The sequence below is a fragment of the Hemitrygon akajei genome, chromosome 16 (genome assembly GCF_048418815.1).
Source record: "Hemitrygon akajei chromosome 16, sHemAka1.3, whole genome shotgun sequence".
Taxonomy (NCBI): Eukaryota; Metazoa; Chordata; class Chondrichthyes; order Myliobatiformes; family Dasyatidae; genus Hemitrygon; species Hemitrygon akajei.
Genome location: NC_133139.1, coordinates 60,391,438 through 60,412,355, shown reverse-complemented (window position 1 = coordinate 60,412,355; position 20,918 = coordinate 60,391,438).

Genomic DNA, 20,918 nt, shown 5'->3' with positions numbered 1-20,918 from the left:
GACTAAACACATTGATGAAGAAAGAGTAGTAGATGTAATATATATGGATTTCATCAAGGCATTTGTTAAGGTACCCCATGCAAGGCTTATTGAGAAAATAAGGAGGCGTGGGATCCAAGAGGACCTTGCTTTGTGGATCTAGAACTGGCTTGTCCACAGAAGGCAAAGAGTAGTTGTACACAGGTCATATTCTGCATGGAGGTTGATGATCTGTGGTGTGCCTCAGGGATCTATTCTGGGACCCCTTCTCTTTGTGATGTTTATAAATGACCTGAATGAGGAAGTGGAGGGATAGATTAGTAAATTTGCTGATGACACAAAGGTTGGGGGTGGTGTGGATAGTGTGGAGGGCTGTCAGAAGTTGCAGTGGAACATCAATAGGATGCAAAACTGGGCTGAGAAGTGGCAGATGGAGTTCAACCCAGATAAATGTGAGGTGATTCATTTTGGTAGGTCAAATATGATGGTAGAATATAGTATTAATGGTAGGGCTCTTGGCAATGTGGAGGATCAGAAGGATCTTGGGGTCCAAGTCCATAGGACACTCAAAGCTGCTGCACAGGTTGATTGTCTGGTTAAGAAGGCTTACAGTGCATTAGCCTTTATCAACTGTGTGGTAGAGTTTAAGAGCTGAGAGGAAATGTTACAGCTATATAGAACCCTGGTCAGACCCCACTTGGAATACTGTGCTCATGTCTGGTTACCTCACTACAGGAAGGATGTGGAAACTATAGAAAAGGGTGCAGAGGAGATCTACAAGGATGTTGCCTGGATTGGGGAGCATGCCTTATGAGAATAGGTTGAGTGAACTCGGCCTTTTCTCCTCAGAGTGGCGGAGGATGAGAGATGTGTACAAGATAATGAGAGACATTGCTGTGTGGATAGGCAGAGGCTTTTTCCCAGGGCTGAAATGGCTAACATAAGGGGGCACACTTTTAAGGTGCTTGGAAGTAGATACAAAAGGGATGTCAAGGGTAAGTTTTTATACTCAGAGTGATGAGTGTGTGGAATGAGCTGCCACCGGCAGTTGTGGAGGCAGATACGATAGGGTCTTTTGCGAGATTCCTGGATAGGTATATGGAGCTCAGAAAAACAGAGGGCTATAGGTAACACAAGGTAATTTCTAAGGTAAGGACATGTTTGGCACACCATTGTGGGCCAAAGGGCCTGTATTGTACTCTAGGTTTTTCTATATTTCTGTTTCTAATAATTCATTCCCCTCTACAGATGCTTCTTGACCTTCCTGAGGTCCTGCAGCAGTGTGACTTTTTTTCGACATTTATTCTGCTGTGGCCTTTGAAGATTCTTTCTGTTTCAACAAGATCTCACCTCAGTCTCTCCCATCAGGCAGTAGCTACAAAAGCCTAAAAGCATGTACTGCCAGGCTCAAGAGCAGTTTCTACCAGCTGCTATAGAACTACTGAACGGTTCCAAGTACGGTAAGGTGGATTCTCAACCTCATAATCTACCTTATTATGACTTTGCATCTTATTGTTTACCTGTACTTTCTCAGTAACTGTAACATGTTTTCTGCATTGTTATTGATTTACCTTGTACCACCTCAATGCACTGGGTAATGAAAGGATCTGTATGAAAGGTCATAACAAGGTAGATTGATCTGTATGAACAATATCCAAGTCAAGTTGCAAGCTTCCATCATCAAGGACCCCCACCATCCAGGCCATGTTCTCTTCTTGCAACTATCAGTCAGAAGCCTTAGGCCCCACACCTCCAGTTCAGATACAGTTATTATACATAAACCATTAGATTCCTGAACTGTGTGGATAAATTAACTCACCTCAACCCTAAACCAATTCTGCGACCTACAGACTCACTCTCAAGGACTTTTTACAATTCATGTTCTCAGTATTAACTTTATTTGCATAAATTGTCTACTTTTACATGCTGGTTGTTTCTCAGTCCTCGTTTATGTTTACACAAAATTTTATTGTATTTCTTGTTTCCCACAAATGTCTGCATTAAAATGACTGTGAAGGTAGTATATAGTAATGTGCATGTACTTTAGTAATAATTTTGACCTTGACTTTGAACTTTGAAGTGTTTCATTGTACCTAGTTACATGTGACAATAATAAACCAATTTACAAATTTAGCAAGCCTGGCCCACCATTCAATACGATCATGGCTGATGTATGTCATAGTCATATAGTCATAGAACATTACAGGACAGAAACAGGCCCTTTGGCCTATTTAGTCCATGTTATTCTTATTCTGCCTAGTCCCACTGATCTGCAATTCAACCATAGCCCTCCATACCTCTCCGATATATGTACTTATCCAACTCTGGCCTCATGCTGACCTCACCTCCAGTATAAGCTCCCCAAAACCCTCAATCATGCAATCTTTTAAATATATATCAGTCTCCTCTCTGAGAATCACCAGAGGTCCAACCTCCACAACCCTCTGGGCTAGAGAATGCCAGAGATTTACCATCCTCTGCAAGAAGAAATCCCTACACAGCTCACACATGCGGACCTCGGTAGTCCCTACACAAGGTTTTTCACAAAGCAGGAATGGGGCATAATTTTAAGGTGATTGGAGGAATGTATGGGGGGATGTCAGAGGTAAGTCTTTTTTCACAGAGTGGTGGGTTCAAGGAATTTGCTGCCAAGGAGGCAGATACATTAGGGACATTCAAGAAACTCTTAGATAGGCACATGGATTATAGAAAAATGGAGGGCTATGTGAGAGGGAATGGTTAGATTGATCTTAGAATAGGTTATAAGGTTGGACATCATGGCCGAAGGGCCTGTATTGTGCTGTGATTTTTTATTTTCTATTGAGGGACTAAAGCCAATCAAGAAGCAGAACAGAACAGGAGATAAAACCTGGGGAAAGTTAGCCAGGATTATATTGAATAGTGAGGTAGGCCTAAGGAGGGAGTTGGCCGACTCCTGCTCCCTTGGTGTATTCTGAAGTCTTGGTCAGTCCAACACATCAATGCACAGAGCAGCCTGAACCTGTACAGTGACATCCAACAAGGTGCAAGGCATGACCATCAATGTACACTGCTAATGACAGGACCCTTACTGACGAGCATGAGCTGAGGGTCTTGGCATCCATAGTGGCTACACACGTTAGTATGCTGGTAAAGAAAGCTGGGAGCTACTTGCCTTTATTAGTCAAAACATTGAGTTTATTTCGCAGCTTCATAAAACTCTAGTTAGACTGCATCTGCAGGACTGCATTCAGTTCTGATCGCACCAGTGTAGGAAGGATGTGGAGGCTTTGAAGAGGGTGCAGAAGAGGTTCTTCAGGATGCTGCCTCGATTAGCGAGCATGGGTTATAAGTAGAAGTTCGAGAAAGTTGGGTTGGCTTCCTGGAGTGCTGGAGGCTTAGGCTGAGGGGAGATCTGATGCAGGTTGATGAAAGTATAAGAAATATACGTAGAGTAGAGAACTGGTTTCTTTCTCCCCATGTGTGAAGCGAATTGCCAGTATAAGTGGTAGATATGGGTTTAATTGTAACATTGAAGTGAAGTTTTGATAATAACAGGGATGAGAGATTTGGAGAGCTATGGTCTGGGTGCTAGACAGATAATCAGGCCAGCATGGACTAGAAGGGCTGAAGGATCTGTTTCTGTGCTTTGGTGATCTTATAATACTATGACACAACTGGGCTTTGGAAAATATACCTTGCACAATTGTTTGTGCTGAGGTAACAAAAGGCAAAGTGTGGAGACTGAACAGTGGGAGGAAAGAGGTGATTAGATGAATGTGTCATGGATATGTCCAGTTGGAGTGCACAGATCTGTAGCCAAGTGGCCCAATTTCCTGAGTGCCACATCCAAACTTTTCCCAAGTTCCCTCTTGCTCAGCTTCAGCAGTATAAACAGAAAGCCCCAAGGTCCCTGAAGTTTGTGACTCCTATGTCCCCATGGGTTCGGGGTCTCTATTACAAAATGAAAAGGCACATCGACCGCTGTCATCACCACTTTCCCAGAATGCCTATGTGAGTGCACATTAGCTAATTTATGTTCTGCCACTGTTCTCCCCGAGATGGATTTTTTCACAGGGAAAGGTGTCATATGTGATGCTTCAAGAGCATTAGGGAGGCAAAGGCTCATGATTCCAAGTGGAAGTGATGAAAGAAGCTTGAGTATAACAGCCCCAAGAGATTACCTGGCTACCAGAGACTTCACCTGTCCTCTTGCTGTGAGGCTAGAATGAGAAAAGCCTTATCCCTAGAGATTATTTATTTTCTAGCCTGTCCTCTCTCAAAGAGTCAGAAGTGTACTGGAGGATGGTTCTGTAGTTGTCAGTATTTTGATTGGATGTTCCTAAATGGCCGCATTATGGTCTGATACAGTGGGTTAAATGTGCAGGAACTTATGAAACTGCGGAGAGTAATAAACTCAGCCTAATCTATCATGGGCACATCCCTCTCCACCATCAGTAGTACCTACAGGAGGCATTGCATGAATTCGGCCCACCATGTCTCTCTACCATTCTATCATAGATGATTTATTATCTCACTCAAACATATTCACTTACTTTCTCCCCAAAACCTTTTACTAATCAAGAAACTATCAATCTCCACTTTAAATATATCCAATAACTTGGACTCCACAGCAATCTGTGGCAATGAATTCCACAGATTAACCACACTCTGACTAAAGAAATTCCCCTTCATCTCTATTTTAAGGGGACATTCTTGTATTCTGAGGTTGTGCCTTCTGGTCCTAGACTCTCCCACTATTGTAAACATCCTCTCCATGTCCGCTCTATCTGGGCCTTTCAAAATTTGGTAGGTTTCAATGAGATCCCCTCTCATTCATCTAAACTCCAGTGAGTACAGGCCCAGAGCCATCAAACTCTCCTCATATGTTAACCCTTTCATTCCTGGGATCATTCTCGTGAGGCTCCTCTGAACCCTCTCCAATGCAAGCACATCCTTACTTCAATAAGAGGTCCAAAATGGCTCATAATATTCCAAGTCCAGCCTGACCAATCCCTTATAAAGCTGTAGCAATACATCCTTGCCTTTTATATTCCAGTCCTCCGGAATGAGTGCCAACATTGCATTTGCCTTTCGTACTATCAACTTAATAAAACTTCCAGTTTGTTTACATCAGTGACCTAACCTGCTAGTTAGCCTTTAGGGAATCTTGCACAAGGACTCCCAAGTCCCTTTGCACTTGAATTTTCTGTCTGGTTAGAAAATAGTTTATGCCTTTATTCTCAAAATGAATCTCAAGATATTATATAGTTCCAGGTATGTACTTTGATAATAAATTTACTTTGACTTCACCCTGGAGTTCCAATGACCCTTTTGCCCTTATTGGGAGCAACAACAGCACAAAATCTCTCATTCCTACTCTCCATTCATTTGAGGACAGTAGGCTATGCTGGCAACATTCCCTAGAGTGCAGGAGAATGAGAGGAGATTTGATAGAGGTATATAAAATTATGAAGGCTACGTATCAGGTAAATGCAAGCAGGCTTTTCCATTGCTATTGGGTAAAGCGAGAACTAGAGATCATGGGTAAAGATGGGTTCAAGTTGAGAGGTGTACTGCTTAAGGAGAACATGAGGGGGATCTTCTTCACTCGAGGGTAGTGCAAGTGTGGAACGAGTGAACGGCTGAAGTGATGGATGTGGGTTTGATTTCAACATTTTTGAGAAATTTGGATAGGTACATCAATGGGAGGGGTATGGAGGGCAATGGTCTGGATGCAGGTCATTGGGATGAGGCAGATTAACAGTTTAGCACAGACTAAATGGGTTGAAGGGCCTTTTTCTATGCTGTACTGTTCTATGACTCTGTGACTCCATAACTCTAAGTGGCCCTGCGCTATTAATTTATCAAGCAGATTATAGACCGAAAGTAAAGCTCATCAGAGTGAAATGACTGCAACTTCATCTTCAGTTTGTCCACCTCTCTCTTGCCATAGCTGCCTTTAGACACCCATAATGCAAGGTAATAACAAAATCCACAGGGACTCCTTAAATCTGCTTCATAACCGTCCCTCAACTCCCTCCTTCAGCAAAGAAATTTGACTGGCACCAAAGCTTTGGTTAAATTTTGCTCAGTGGAATCTAAGGCAGCATAACACATTCTGATTTATCTGTCTGAGAGAAGGAGAGGGCTATGCTCTCTTCTCGCTACTACCATTGGGCAGGAAGTACACGGACATTAGGTCCCACACCACCAGGTGCAGGAATATTTACTACCCTGAACAGTGTGGGTATCTTCACTCACCTCAATGCTGAACTGATTCCACAACCTACACACTCACTTTCAGGGACTCTACAACACATGTTCTTGTTTTTTTTTATTATTTGCACAATTTTCCGTCATTTGTTCATTAGCTGTTTGATAAAGCTAATGGGAGAAAGTTGGGTATGAAATAATTTCACCGGAAACTTTGAACCAGTGAGAACTCGTGCCTACATGTGTGACATCCTTGTTGACGTCAACTCGTAATAAAGTAAGTTTGCTGTGTAGATAAGCCCTGGACTCTGTATGAATTTTTCCATGTACACTGTATAACACCCTCCACCCCAGAATCATCTCTCGGTTTAATTCATCTGCCAGTATAATTAATCAACTCTGTCACTGCCTGACAAATGGAAAAGGGAGAAGAATTCTGAGTCACACATTTCACTCCGGCTCCACTCCCACAGTCGTCACGAATGTGTTTTCGTTGTGCTCTGCCAATCATTTTCTGCATGGAATTAACGACTTGCCTTAGTCACTTGGTTTTATTCAACCCCCACACAGCCCAGGGACTGCTCCCTCACTCTTCTTCAGTTACTTTCTGTCAATCTCAAGCATCAAAAAAAGAACCATTATCCATATATTAGCAATCGACAGTCACCATCCAGTAATCAAAAGATTCTCTTACGTAGAAGTTGAAAATATAATTACTGGGGTAAAATAAACCTAACACCATAAGTTCCCAGTATGACATCTTTTTATCTTTCACCTGAGCAGTGAGCATTAATCAGCTTTTGATCTATTTATTAAAAAGTTTTGAACTTATTGAGTTGTACAGCATGGAAACAGGCCCTTTGGCCCATCAACACACGACTGAGCTGAAGGAAATCAGCCGGTCAGGCAGCATCTATGAAGGAAAATGGGCAGTTGATGCTTCAGGTTGAGACCCTTTATCAGTTCTCAACTCAAAACGTTCCTCCAGCTCCTCTGTGTGCTGACCCAAATTTCCAGCAACTATAGTCTCTTCTGTCTCTCGGGTCCATCCAAACAATCTGCACTGACCATCAAACACCCACTTACACTAACAGAACTTAGAATGTACAACAGTATAACACAGTATAGGCTCTTCGATCCACAATGTTGTGCCAAGCTTATAACCTACTCTAAAATCAATCTAACTCTTCCCTCCCAAATAGTCCTCCATTTTTCTGCAACCATGCACCTATCTAAGATTTTCGTCAATGTCCCTGATGTATCTGCTTCTGTGGCAGGGCATTCCTTGCGCCCATCACTCAAATTATACCCCCTCGTATTAGCCATTTCCACCTTGGGAAAATGTCTCTGGCTATCCACTCGATCTACACTTCTTATCATCTTGTACACCTCCATCAAGTCACCTCTCATCCCCCTTCACTCCAAAGAGGAAAAGCCCAAGCTTACTTAACCTATCCTCACTCAGTCAGCATCATGGTGATTATCCATTCATTCGGTTCTTTTCTTGTCTACCAGATCTTGTTGGTCATCTGTTACTCAATGACATCGTTGAAGAGTCGTGGACAATGAGCTCCATCTTTTTCATCTCCACAACACACGCAAAATCAAAGTTCAAAGTAAAATTTATTATCAAAGTGCATACATCACCACATACAACCCTGTTATTCTTTTTCCTGCGGGTATACTCAACAAATCTATAGTATAGTAACAGTAAACAGGATTAATGAAAGAAAATGAACATAGAAAACAACAAACTGTGCAAATGCAAATATAAATAAATAGCAATAAATAATGAGAGGATGAAATAACAAGATAAAGAGTCCTTAAAGTGAGATCATTGGCTGTGGGGTACATCTCAGTAGATGAGTGTAGTTATCCTCTTTTGATCTTGATGGTTGAGGGGTAGTAACTGATCTCGACCCTGTTGGTGTGAGTCCTGAGGCACCAGTACCTTCTATCTGATGGCAACAGTGAGAAAAGAGTATCACCTGGGTGGTAAGGATCTTTAACAATGGATATTGCTTTCCTAAGACAGCATTTCAGGTAAATGTGCTCAATGGTTGGGAAGGCTTTACCTGTGATGTAGAATTCATTGCCTTTTGTAGGATTTTTCAATCAAAGGCATTGGTGTTTTCATACCAGGCCATGATGCAGCCAGTCAATACACTTTCCACCACACATATACAGAAGTTTGACAAGGTTTGAAATGACATGTTGAATTTCTACACACCTCAAAGGAAGTAGAGGCACTGTCATACTTTCTTTGCAATGACATTTATATGATGGGTCCAGGACAGGTCCTCTGAGATAGTGACACGCTGGAATTTAAAGTTATTGACCCTCTCCACCTCTGATTCTCCAATGAGTACTGGCTCATGGACCTCAGGTTTCCCTCTCCTGAAGTCTACAATCAGTTCCTTGGTCTTGCTGGCATTGAGTGAGATGTTGTTGTTATGACACCACTCAGCCAAATTTTCAAACTCTCTCCAGTATGCTTTGGTACGGCCCGTAACAGTGTTATCATTAGAAAGTTTGTATATGGCATTGGAGCAGCACTTAACCACGAGTCATAGGTGTAGAGCAGGGGGCTAAGCACACAGCCCTGTGGTGCATCTGTGCTGATGGAGATTCCGGAGATGTTTTTGCCAATCTGAACAGACTGAGGTCTGCGAGTCAGGAAATGCAGGATCCATTTGCACTAGGCTGTATTGAGGCCTATGTCAAGATGATGGTATTACCCTGAGCTGTAGTCCATTAAGAGCACCCTGATGAATGCACCTTTGCTGTGCAGATATTCCAGAGAGTAACTCCAGCATCTGCAGGAAATCTTATGTTTAGTCTCTATTCCTCCACTATCTCTCAGCTGCCTGTGGTTCCTGCCACAAATTCCACATATCTTCCTGGTACAGTGCACCCCTGCATAAAGCACATCAAACAATGGAAATTCATTACAATGGAAATCACTACCAAAATTATGAAATAAGATATTGGGCCAAAGGTCTTCTACTGTGCTGTACTGTTCTTTGTTGTGTTCTGTGTTCAAAAATTCCATCCTCTCACCTAAACCCTATACCCTTTTGTTTTTGATACCTTTAACATAGGAAAAGGACTCTAGTCTAACTATATGAAAGTCAAAGCAATTTTATTATCAAAGTACACAGATGTCACCATATGCTACCTTTAGGTTCATTTTCTTGCAGGCAATTTCTGTCATGGGGGACAGGAGGCTGGACCCAAGTGGAGGACACAGGCACTGAAGTACTAGGGGCAGGACAGGAACAACTAAACAACAGACAAGATGTGGTGACCATGGTGTGCATCAGGGACATGACGTTCAAGGTGATTCTGGGAGAGTCTTAGAGTTCAGGCAAGGAGGAGGATCCCAGAGTTCACTGTGCAGGCCACATAACTCCTAGGCAGGGCCTGGACCGCCCAGGCAGGAACACAGGGGCCTGAGCAGGTCACAGGATACCTGGGTAAGTAGTGGGGCACAACCCATTGACAACAAGAGATAGGTAGGGGCAGAGACATCTGGGCAGGCTGCAAAACTCCTAGGCAGGACCCAGACCACCCAGGCAGGAACATGGGGACCTGAGCAGGTCACAGGGCACCTGGGTAGGTTGCAGGGCACAACCCATCAGCAGCAAGGGATGGAAAAGGACAGAGTTCCCCACCAGGCAACAGCATCCAGCCAGGCTTGCCCAACAGAGGCAAGGGATAGGAAGGGAACTAGGTCCAGGGTGACTACCAGACTTACTCAAAGAATTCATCTTTAACAAGGAGAACTTGTCAAGCCAGAGGAACCGAATAGGCAGGACAACACCCCAACTCCACTCAGTCCCAGAGCCCCCTATATACACCGCCAGCCAATGGGCATCAGGTGCGCCTCCTTGAGCCCCAACAAGCCACGATGATCCACAGATGTGACTAATTGGGCTCAAGGGCGAAAGGAGGGACGGCTACAAGACCCGGAGTCTGGAGTCCGTGGACCGGATCAAGACCTGGAATGTGGGCTCCAGACTGGACCATAATAATTACAGGAAATTAAAGAAATACAATAGAATTTTGAAAAACTATACATAAGCAAAGACTGACAAACAACCAATGTGCAAAAGAAGGAAACTGTGCAAGTAAATAAATAAACAAACAAACAAATAAATAAATAACATGGAGAATATCCGTTGTAGTGTCCTTGAAAGTGAGTCCATAGGTTGTGGAATCAATTCAGTGTTCAGGTGAGTGAGGGTATCCACGTTGGTCCTGATGGTTGTAGAGTCCTATTGAAGGGTCTCGGCCCAAAACATCGACTACTTTTTTCCATAGATATTGCCTGGTCTGCTGAGTTCTTCCAGCATTTTGTGTGTGTTGCTTGGATTTCCACCATTTGCAGATTTTCTCTTGGTTGTAGGGTAATAACTGATCTTGAACCTGGTGGTGTGGGAACTAAGGCTATCTCTTATAATCATACAATTGTATAATTCATTGTGTCTTCATGGTCTGCTGCTGTAGCCCATCTACTTCAAGGTTCAATGTGTTGTGCATTCAGAGATGCTCTTCTGCACATCACTGTTGTAACATGTGGTTATTTGAGTTAATGTCACCTTGAACTTGTCTAGTCATTCTCTTCTGACCGCTGTCTTTAACAAGGTGTTTTCATCTACACAACTGCTGTTCACTAGATATTTTTTGATTTTTGCACCATTCTCTAAATTCTAGAGATTGCTACGCATGAAAATCCAAGGAGATCGGCAGTTTCTGAGATACTCAAACCACCCTGCCTGAAACAAACAATCATTCCATGGTCAAAGTCACTTGGGTCACATTTCTTCCCTATTCTGATGGGTCTGCACAACAAATGACCATGTCTGCATGCTTTTATACACTGTGGCTTCCACATGATTTGCACTGACAAGCAGATGTACAGGTGTAACTAATAATGTGGCACGTCCGTTAACCTGGATTGAGTTGCCATTTCAAAACAGGTTGAATCACAGCCAACTCTCTGGATTATCAACATGCGATAATCGGCTGGATCTAGAAAAAAATAATCCACTAGAATAGAATAATCAGATATTAATATAATGCATTATAAAAAAAAGCTTTACAATAAAGGGAATGATTTAAGAAGATTAATTTGCCCTGGCAGCAGGAAGCTGGATGGGTCTTGTTGTGTTGTTGCAGAGCAAGTATGATTAAACATTTTTACTGAGCTATGTTAACCATGCTAAACGCAGGGCAACTTACAGTGCATGAGTAACTAACTGGGCCCGCTGAGACAAAAATGTGCGCACTTGAAAACCCGCGCAAAAAGAGAGGGACCGCGGGAGGCCCAATCGATTCACCATGCAATCAATCAGCCGCGTGTGCACTTGCCACATTCTCACAATCAATCTGATACAGTTCAGTTCTGATACGATGAATATTTACTGACGACCTGCTTAGGTGGTAGCAACTGTGAATTCAAAGTAATTCGTTAACTGGAAGTTTCACATCGGGATATCCCAAGGTAGTGAAAGGTCTTATATCAATGAATCCTTATCTTCCTTTCGCAACGAACTCTTGACAGAGTCTCCGTTACAGACTGTAAGAAAATGCTTACCTCAGGCGCTGTGCCAGTCAGTCTTTAAATCTGTCAGAGATCTCACTGTAATGCGTTTGTTTCAAGGGGAAGACACTGACGTACACAAATTGAAAGATTGCTGAACTCCTGGCTAGGATTATGTCCTCGTTGTCCACGGGAATGGTACCGGAGGATTGGAGGGAGGTGAATGTTGTCCCCTTGTTCAAAAAAGGTAGTAGGGATAGTCCAGGTAATTATAGACCAGTGAGCCTCACGTCTGTGGTGGGAAAGCTGTTGGAAAAGATTCTTAGAGATAGGATCTATGGGCATTTAGAGAATCATGGTCTGATCAGGGACAATCAGCATGGCTTTGTGAAGGGCAGATCATGCCTAACAAGCCTGATAGAGTTCTTTGAGAAGGTGACCAGGCATATAGATGAGGGTAGTGCAGTGGATGTGATCTACATGGATTTTAGTAAGGCATTTGACAAGGTTCCACACGGTAGCTTATTCAGAAAGTCAGAAGGCATAGGATCCAGGGAAGTTTGGCCAGGTGGATTCAGAATTGGCTTGCCTGCAGAAGGCAGAGGGTCATGGTGGAGGGAGTACATTCAGGTTGGAGGGTTGTGACTAGTGGTGTCCCACAAGGATCTGTTCTGGGACCTCTAATTTTTGTGATTTTTATTAACGACCTGGATGTTGGGGTAGAAGGGTGGGTTGGCAAGTTTGCAGACGACACAAGGGTTGGTGTTATGGATAGTGTAGAGGATTGTCGAAGATTGCAGAGAGACATTGATAGGATGCAGAAGTGGGCTGAGAAGTAGCAGATGGAGCTCAACCCAGAGAGTGTGAGGTTCTACACTTTGGAAGGACAAACTCCAAGGCAGAGTACAAAGTAAATGGCAGGATACTTGGTAGTGTGGAGGAGCAGAAGGATCTGGGGGTACATGTCCACAGATCCCTGAAAGTTGCCTCACAGGTAGATAGGGTAGTTAAGAGAGCTTATGGGGTGTTAGCTTTCATAAGTCGAGGGATAGAGTTTAAGAGACGCGATGTAATGATGCAGCTCTATAAAACTCTAGTTAGGCCACACTTGGAGTACTGTGTCTAGTTCTGGTTGCCTCACTATAGAAAGGATGTGGAAGCATTGGAAAGGGTACAGAAGAGATTTACCAGGATGCTGCCTGATTTAGAGAGTATGGATTATGATCAGAGATTAAGGGAGCTAGGGCTTTACTCTTTGGAGAGAAGGAGGATGAGAGGAGACATGATAGAAGTGTACAAGATATTAAGAGGAGTGGACAGGGTGGACAGCCAGCGCCTCTTCCCCAGGGCACCACTGCTCAGTACAAGAGGACTTGGCTTTAAGGTAAGGGGAGGGAAGTTCAAGGGGGATATTAGAGGAAGGTTTTTCACTCAGAGAGTGGTTGGTGTGCGGAATGCACTGCCTGAGTCAGTGATAGAGGCAGATACACTAGTGAAGTTTAAGAGACTACTAGACAGGTATATGGAGGAATTTAAGGTGGGGGGTTATATGGGAGGCAGGGTTTGAGTGTCGGCACAACATTGTGGGCCGAAGGGCCTGTAATGTGCTGTACTATTCTATGTTCTATGAAAGTATTATTGAGCCAGTAGCAAGGAAGGCAAATGCAATGTTAGCATTAATTTCCAGAGGATCAGATTACAAAAGCAAGTATGTAATGCTGAGGCTTTATAAGACATTGGTCAGACCATTTTTAGAGCATTGTGAGCAGTTTTGAGTCCCTTATCTAAGAAAGGATGTACTTGCATTGGAGAATGATCCCAGGAATGAAAGGGTTAATGTATAAGGAGCCTTTGATTTACTCTGGGCCTGTGCTCACTGGAATTTAGAAGAATGGTGGGGGAAGGGATCTCATTGAAACCTACTGAATATTGAAAGGCAGAGACAGAGTAAATGTGGAGAGGATGTTAACAATAGTTGGGAATCTAGGGTCCCAACTATACAAGGATATCTCTTTAGACAAGGGTGAAGAGAAATTCCTATATCCAGAGCGTGGTGGATCTGCCAAATTCATTGCCACAGATGGCTGTGGAGGCCAAGTCAATGGATATGTTTAGATGTGATCTCTCCCAGACCTCACCTGCATTTCAGTTCTACCTTTAACTCAGTCTATTGCTTGCTTCAACACACAAGACACTACAATAAGTCACCGGCATCTTTCAAAGGAAAATGGACAGTTGACGTGTTGGGTTAAGATCCTTCATCAGGCTCATTGTTTTTGCCTCCTCCTCCCCTACTGAACTCAGAATCAGAATCAGGTTGATTATCATTGACATATGTCATGAAATTTATTGTTTTGTGACAGCAGTACAGTGCAAGACATAAAAATTACAGTAAGTTACAATAAACAAATAAATAAATCATATGAAAAAGGAATATGAGGTTGTGTTCATGGGTTCATGAACAATTCAGAAATCTGATGATGGAGGGGAAGAAGCTGTTTCTAAAACATTGGGTGTGTGTTTTCAGGCTCCTCTATTTCCTCCCTGATGGTAGTAATAAGAGGGCATGTCCCGATAGCGAGGGTCCTTAATAATGGATGCCATCTTCTTGAGGCACCACCTTTTGGAGATGTTCTCGATGGTGGGGAGGCTTGTGCCCATGAATGGGTTGGGCTGAGTCCACAACCCTCTGCAGTCTCTTGCACTCCTGTGCGTTGGAGCCTCCGTACCAGGCTGTGATAAGACCAGCCAGAATGCTCTCCGTGGGTAGTTGCCAGTCTTTGTTGACAGACCAAGTCTCCCAAACTCCTAATGAAGTAGAGCCACTGGTGTACCTTCTTCAAGATTGTATCAATGCTTTGGTCCAGGATAGATCACCCAAGATGTTGATGTCAACATCTCATATCCTCATATCTCAACTCCATCTTGTCCCTCCTGTTTCAGTCCATTTCCACTTACATCCATTACACTTTGCATGCAATTTTCCTCCATGTCTGCCTGAGTTTTGAGAAATACAGCACAATAACAGGCCCTTCTGGCTCAAAAAGGCCATGCCACCCAATTCCACCTATGTGATCAAATAACATACTAACTCATACATCTTTGGAATGTAGGAGAAAACCAGAGCTCCTGGAGGAAACCCACATAGCCTCTAGTATTCTCTGTGCCACTCCAGATTTCTACTGACTGCAGCCTCTCTTCTTTCTCCCTTTATTGGTTTGATTGGTTATTACAGCCTTCCCTCCTGCTGGAGTGAGTGGGCTGCAACCAGACTAAACTGTGTGACTCAGTGGTCTTTTGTTATCTCACTTGCCAAGTAATGACAGCACTGATCATTAATATCCTCGTCAGACTCCTACACTTCTGCAGTGAGCAGGGTTTTAACTTAGCCTATGCAGACTCTCCTTTTAGGGATGTGTGATAGACATGCAACTTCCAGGGCCCAAATAGATTATTGCTAACCTCAGCTTTCTATTACTGTAGCATGACACTTCCAAGGGTCGAAAAATTGTTTTTGACTAACATAAACTTCAAACCAATTTTACTTGCTCAGCCTCTTCTTATAAACAAGAGAACAATGAGGTTTTCATTAGCCCATGATTTAAATCAGGAGAAACATAGGGGTCCATGTTGTCCTAATTAAACATTGCATTCACCTGCTCAGATGAACAACCTATAGACAAACTTTCAGGTACTCTACAATTCATGGTCACAGTATTATAAATTTATTTTTAAATTTTCTCAATGTGTCTTTTGCACATTGGTTGTTTGTTGGTCTTTATTTATGTACAGTTTTTCCACAAATTCTATTGTATTTATTTATTTTCCTGTAAATGTCTGTAAGTAAATGAATCTCAGGGTAGTATATGGTGACAATATATGTACTTTGATAGTAAACTAACTTTGCCTTTGACTTTGAATGCAATTGAAAAGCATCACGCACAGATGATGTCAACTAGTAACAATAAATGTTAGAAAGCAGTTTAGATTGTTAAGAGTGACAAAGTGGAATAGCAGAAAGATGGTGGGGACAGAAAGAAGAGCTGAATTCATTCCTCATGCTTTGGTTTCTGCAATGAACAACCCGTTCATCTGAAATGTGTTGGTATGTCATTCTGCTTTGTAAGAATTGTTACAATGTTTGGAAGTCCTTTGTAGAATCAGAATCAGATTTATTATCACTGCCATGTGTGGTGAAATTTGTTAACTTAGCAGCAACAGTACGATGCAATACATGATAATATAGGAAAAAAAACAAATAAATAAATCAATTACAGTAAATTTATATGTGTATATTAAATAGATTAAAATACTGCAAAAACAGAAATAATATATATTAAAGTATTCATGGGTTCAATGTCCATTTAGGAATTGGATGACAGAGGGGAAGAAGCTGTTCCTGAAACAATGAGTGTGTGCCTTCAGGCTTCTATGTCTCCATCCTGAGGGTAGCAATGAGAAGAGGGCATGTCCTGGGTGATGGGGACCCTTAATAATGGATGTCCCCTCTCTGAGTCACAATTCCTTGAAGATGTCTTGGATACTACAGCACCCCTCCCCCAATACCAGACAGTGATGCAGCCTAGCAGAATGCTCTCCATTGTACATATATAGAAGTTTTCGAGTGTTTAGGTGACAAACCAAATCTTCTCTACCTCCTAATAAAATATAGCCACTATATTGCCTTCATTATAGTTGCATCGATATGTTGGGACCAGGTTAGATCCTCAGAGATCTTGAAACCCAGGAACTCAAAATTGCTCACTCTCACCACTTCTGCTCCCTCAGTATTGGTTTGTGTTCCCTTGTCTTACTCTTCCTGAAGTCCACAATCTGCTCTTTCGTCTTACTGAAATTGATTGCAAGGCTGTTGCAGTGACACCACTCGGCTAGCTGGTATATCTCACTCCTGTGTGCCCTCTTGTCTACATCTGAGATTCTACCAACAATGCTTGTATCAGCAGCAATTTTGTAGATGGTATTTGAGCTATACCTAGCCACATAGCCATGGGTATAGAGAGAGTAGAGCAGTGGGCTAAGCACACACCCCTGAAGTGCACCAGTGTTGATCATCAAGGAGGAGGATATATGATCACCAATCCACACAGATTGTGGTCTTCTGGTTAGGAAGTCAAGGATCCAGTTGCAGAGGGTGGTACAGAGGCCCAGGTTCTATAGCTTATCAATCAGGATTGTGGGAATGGTGCTGTTAAACGCTGCGCTATGGTCAAATAACAGCATAGGTGTTCGTATTGTCCAGGTGATCTAAGGCAGTGTTGAGCCACTGAGATTGCATCTGCCATTGACCTATTGTGGTGATAGGTAAACTGCAGTGGGTCCAGGTCCTTGCTGAGTCAAGAGTTGATTCTAGCAATGACCAACCTCTCAAAGCATTTCATCACCATAGATGTGACTGTTACTGAGTGATAGTCATTAAGACAGCTCACCCTACTCTTCTTAGACACTGTTATAATTATTGCCTTTTTGAAGCAGATGGGAATTTCTGACCATAACAGTGAGAGGTTGAAAATGTCCTTGAATACTCCCGTCAGTTGGTTGGCGCAAGTTTTCAGAGCCTTACCAAGTACTCCATGGGGACCTGCCACTTGGTGAGGGTTCATCCTCCTTAAAGACAGCCTGACATCAGCTTCCAAGGCAGAGATCACAGGGTCACTGGGTGCAGCAGGAACCTTCACAGCTGTAGTTATCTTCTCCCTTTCAAAGCAGGCATAGAAAGCACTGAGCTTGTCTGGTAGTGAAGCATCGCTACTATTGGGTTTCACTTTACAGGAAGTAACGTCCTGCAAACCCTGCCAGAGTTAACATGCATCTGATGTCGCCTCCAACCTCACTTGGAATTGTTCATCACTCTTGAAATATCCCTCCGCATATCATACCTGGGTTTCATGTACAGAGCTGGGTCACCAAACTTGAATGCCACTGATCTAGCCCTCACAGGCAACAAACCTCCTGGTTCATCCACAGCTTTTGGTTTGGGAATGTACAACAAGTTCTGTAGGCACACACTCATCCACACAGGTTTTAATAAAGTCAGTAACAACCCCAGCATTCTCATCCAGATTTGAAGATGAATCCCTAAGTACAGTCCAGTCCACTGATTCAAAGCAGGCCTTGTGCTTCCCTTGTCCATACCTTCTTGGTTCTCACTACAGGTGCTGCAGTTTTCAGTCTCTGCCTAATCTTAGAGAGTAAAAGAACAGCCAGGTGATCAGAAGTGTGGGTATGGAATAGTATTCTTGATGGTCCAGGTGTTGCTTCCTTTGATACTGAAGTGATTTATTGATGGTAATTATTTAGTGACTTTTTTCAAGCTGACCTGGTTAAAATCTCCAAAAATGATGGCAAAGGTTTTAGGGTGTGCCGTTTTGTGTGTGTTAATCCCATTACTCAGAGTAGCTAATTTGTTGTAGATTATAAATCTTTCTATTAATTTGGAAATATTTTATAAATTAAAATTCCTCTGTTAAGTTTCAAGCCTGTGTCAAGAATTATTTGTCTAAATTAAATGTGCATCACTAAAAATAAACAAACTCTGTTTAAGACTATTCTGTTAGCTGGAAGCATCTCCTCCTTGGTAGGGAGGGGTGACTCACCACTCAAATAGTGATTATTGGCAGCTAGACCTTGCAGTGGAGATGAAACAGTGAAATAAATTAGTCCTTGAAGTGTAGGTTAATATGGTATAATCCCTTCAACATGAGGGAACTTAGATAGGGCTTAAAGTCCTATGTTTAGAATTTGACTCAGTATCATTACAGATGGAGCTGCTTGTTATTAGTAATTTGCTCTAGTTTTCAGTTTTCAGTGATCTGCAACAATTTGCTTTTCTCACAGATTTAGAATGGCTGGGAGTGAACAAGGAGAAATGACAATCATTGGTTCATATTCAGAAAGGTACAACATTTAGTTAGAAACATAGAAACATAGAAAACCTACAGCACAATACAGGCCCTTCAGCCCACAAAGTTGTGCCGAACATGTCCCTACCTTAGAAATTACTAGGCTTAGCCCTATATTTTACTAAGCTCCATGTACCTATCCAAAAGCCTCTTAAAAAACCCTATCATATCCGCCTCCACCACCATTGCTGGCAGCCCATTCCACACACTCACCACTCTCTGACTAAAGATCTTACCCCTGACATTTCCTCTGTACCTACTCCCCAGCACCTTAAACCTGTCTCCTCTTTTGGCAACCATTTCAGCCCTGGGAAAAAGCCTCTCACTATCCACACGATCAATACCTCTCATCATCTTGTACACCTCTATCAGGTCACCTCTCATTCTCCGTCGCTCCAAAGAGAAAAGGCCAAGTTCACTCAACCTATTCTCATAATGCATGCTCCTCAATCCAGGTAGCATGCTTGTAAATCTCCCCTACACCCTTTCTATGGCTTCCACATCCTTCCTGTAGTGAGGCAACCAGAACTGAGCACAGTATTCCAAGTGGGGTCTGACCAGGGTCCTAATTAGCTGCAACAATACCTTTCAGCTCCTAAATTCAATTCCACGATTGATGAAGGCCAATACACCGTATGCCTTCTTAACCACAGAGTCAACCTGCGCAGCTGCTTTGAGCATCCTATGGACTCGGACCCCAAGATCCCTCTGATCCTCCACACTGCCAAGAGTCTTACCATTAATACTATACTCTGCCATCATTCCAAAATGAACCACTTCACACTTATCTGGGTTGAACTCCATCTGCCATTTCTCAGTCCAGTATTACATCCTATCAATGTCCTGCTCTAACCTCTGACAGCCCTCCACACTATCCACAATACCTCCAACCTTTGTGTCATCAGCAAACTTACTAACTCATCCCTCCACTTCCTCATCCAAGTCATTTATAAAAATCACGAAGAGTAAGGGTCCCAGAACAGATTCCTGAGGCACTCCACTGGTGACAGACCTCCATGCAGAATATGACCCATCTACAACCACTCTTTGCCTTCTGTGGGCAAGCCAGCTCTGGATCCACAAAGCAATGTCCCCTTGGATCCCAAGCTTCCTTACTTTCTCAATAAGCCTTGCATGGAGTACCTTGTCAAATGCTTTGCTGAAATCCATATACACTACATCTACTGCTCTTCCTTTATCAATGTGTTTAGTCATATCCTCAAAAAAAATTCAATCAGGCTCGTAAGGCACGACCTGCCCTTTTCAAAGCCATGCTGACTACTCCTAATCATCTTCTACCTCTCCAAATGTTCATAAATTCTGCCTCTCAGGATCTTCTCCATCAATTTACTGGTCTATAATTTCCTGGGCTATCTCTACTCACTTTCTTGAATAAAGGAACAACATCTGCAACCCTCCAATCCTCCAGAACCTCTCCCGTCCCCATTGATGATGCAAAGATCACCTCCAGAGGCTCAGCAATCTCCTCCCTCGTCTCCCACAGTAGCCTGGGATACATCTCGTCTGGTTCTGGGGACTTATCCAATTGATGCTTTCCAAAAGCTCCAGCACATCCTCTTTCTTAATATCTACATGCTCAAGCTTATCAGTCCGCTGCAAGTCATCACTACAATCACTAAGATCCTTTTCCATAGTGAATACTGAAGTGAAGCATTCATTAAGTACCACTGCTATTTCCTCCGGTTCTATACACACTTTCCCACTGTCACTCTTGATAGGTCCTATTCTTTCATGTCTTATCCTCTTGCTCTTCACATACTCGTAGAATGCCTTGGGGTTTTCCTTAATTCTGCCCGCCAAGGCCTTCTCATGGCCCGTTCTGGCTCTCCTAATTTCCTTCTTAAGCTCCTTCCTAGTAGCCTTATAATCTTCTAGATCTCTAGCATCACCTAGCTCTCTGAACCTTTTGTAAGCTTTTCTTTTCTTCTTGACTAGATTTATTACAGCCTTTGCACACCATGGTTCCTGTACCCTACCATAACTTCCCTGTCTCATCGAAACGTACCTATATAGAACTCTACACAAATATCCCCTGAGTATTTGCCACATTTCTTCCGTACTTTTCCCTGAGAAAGTCTGTTTCCAATTTAAGCCTCCAATTTTCTGCCTGATAGCCTCATAATTCCCCTTACTCCAATTAAATGCTTTTCTAACTTGTCTGTTCCTATCTCTCTCCAATGCTATTGTAAAGGAGATAGAATTATGATCACTATCTCCAAAATGCTCTACCTCTGAGAGATCTGACACCTGACCAGGTT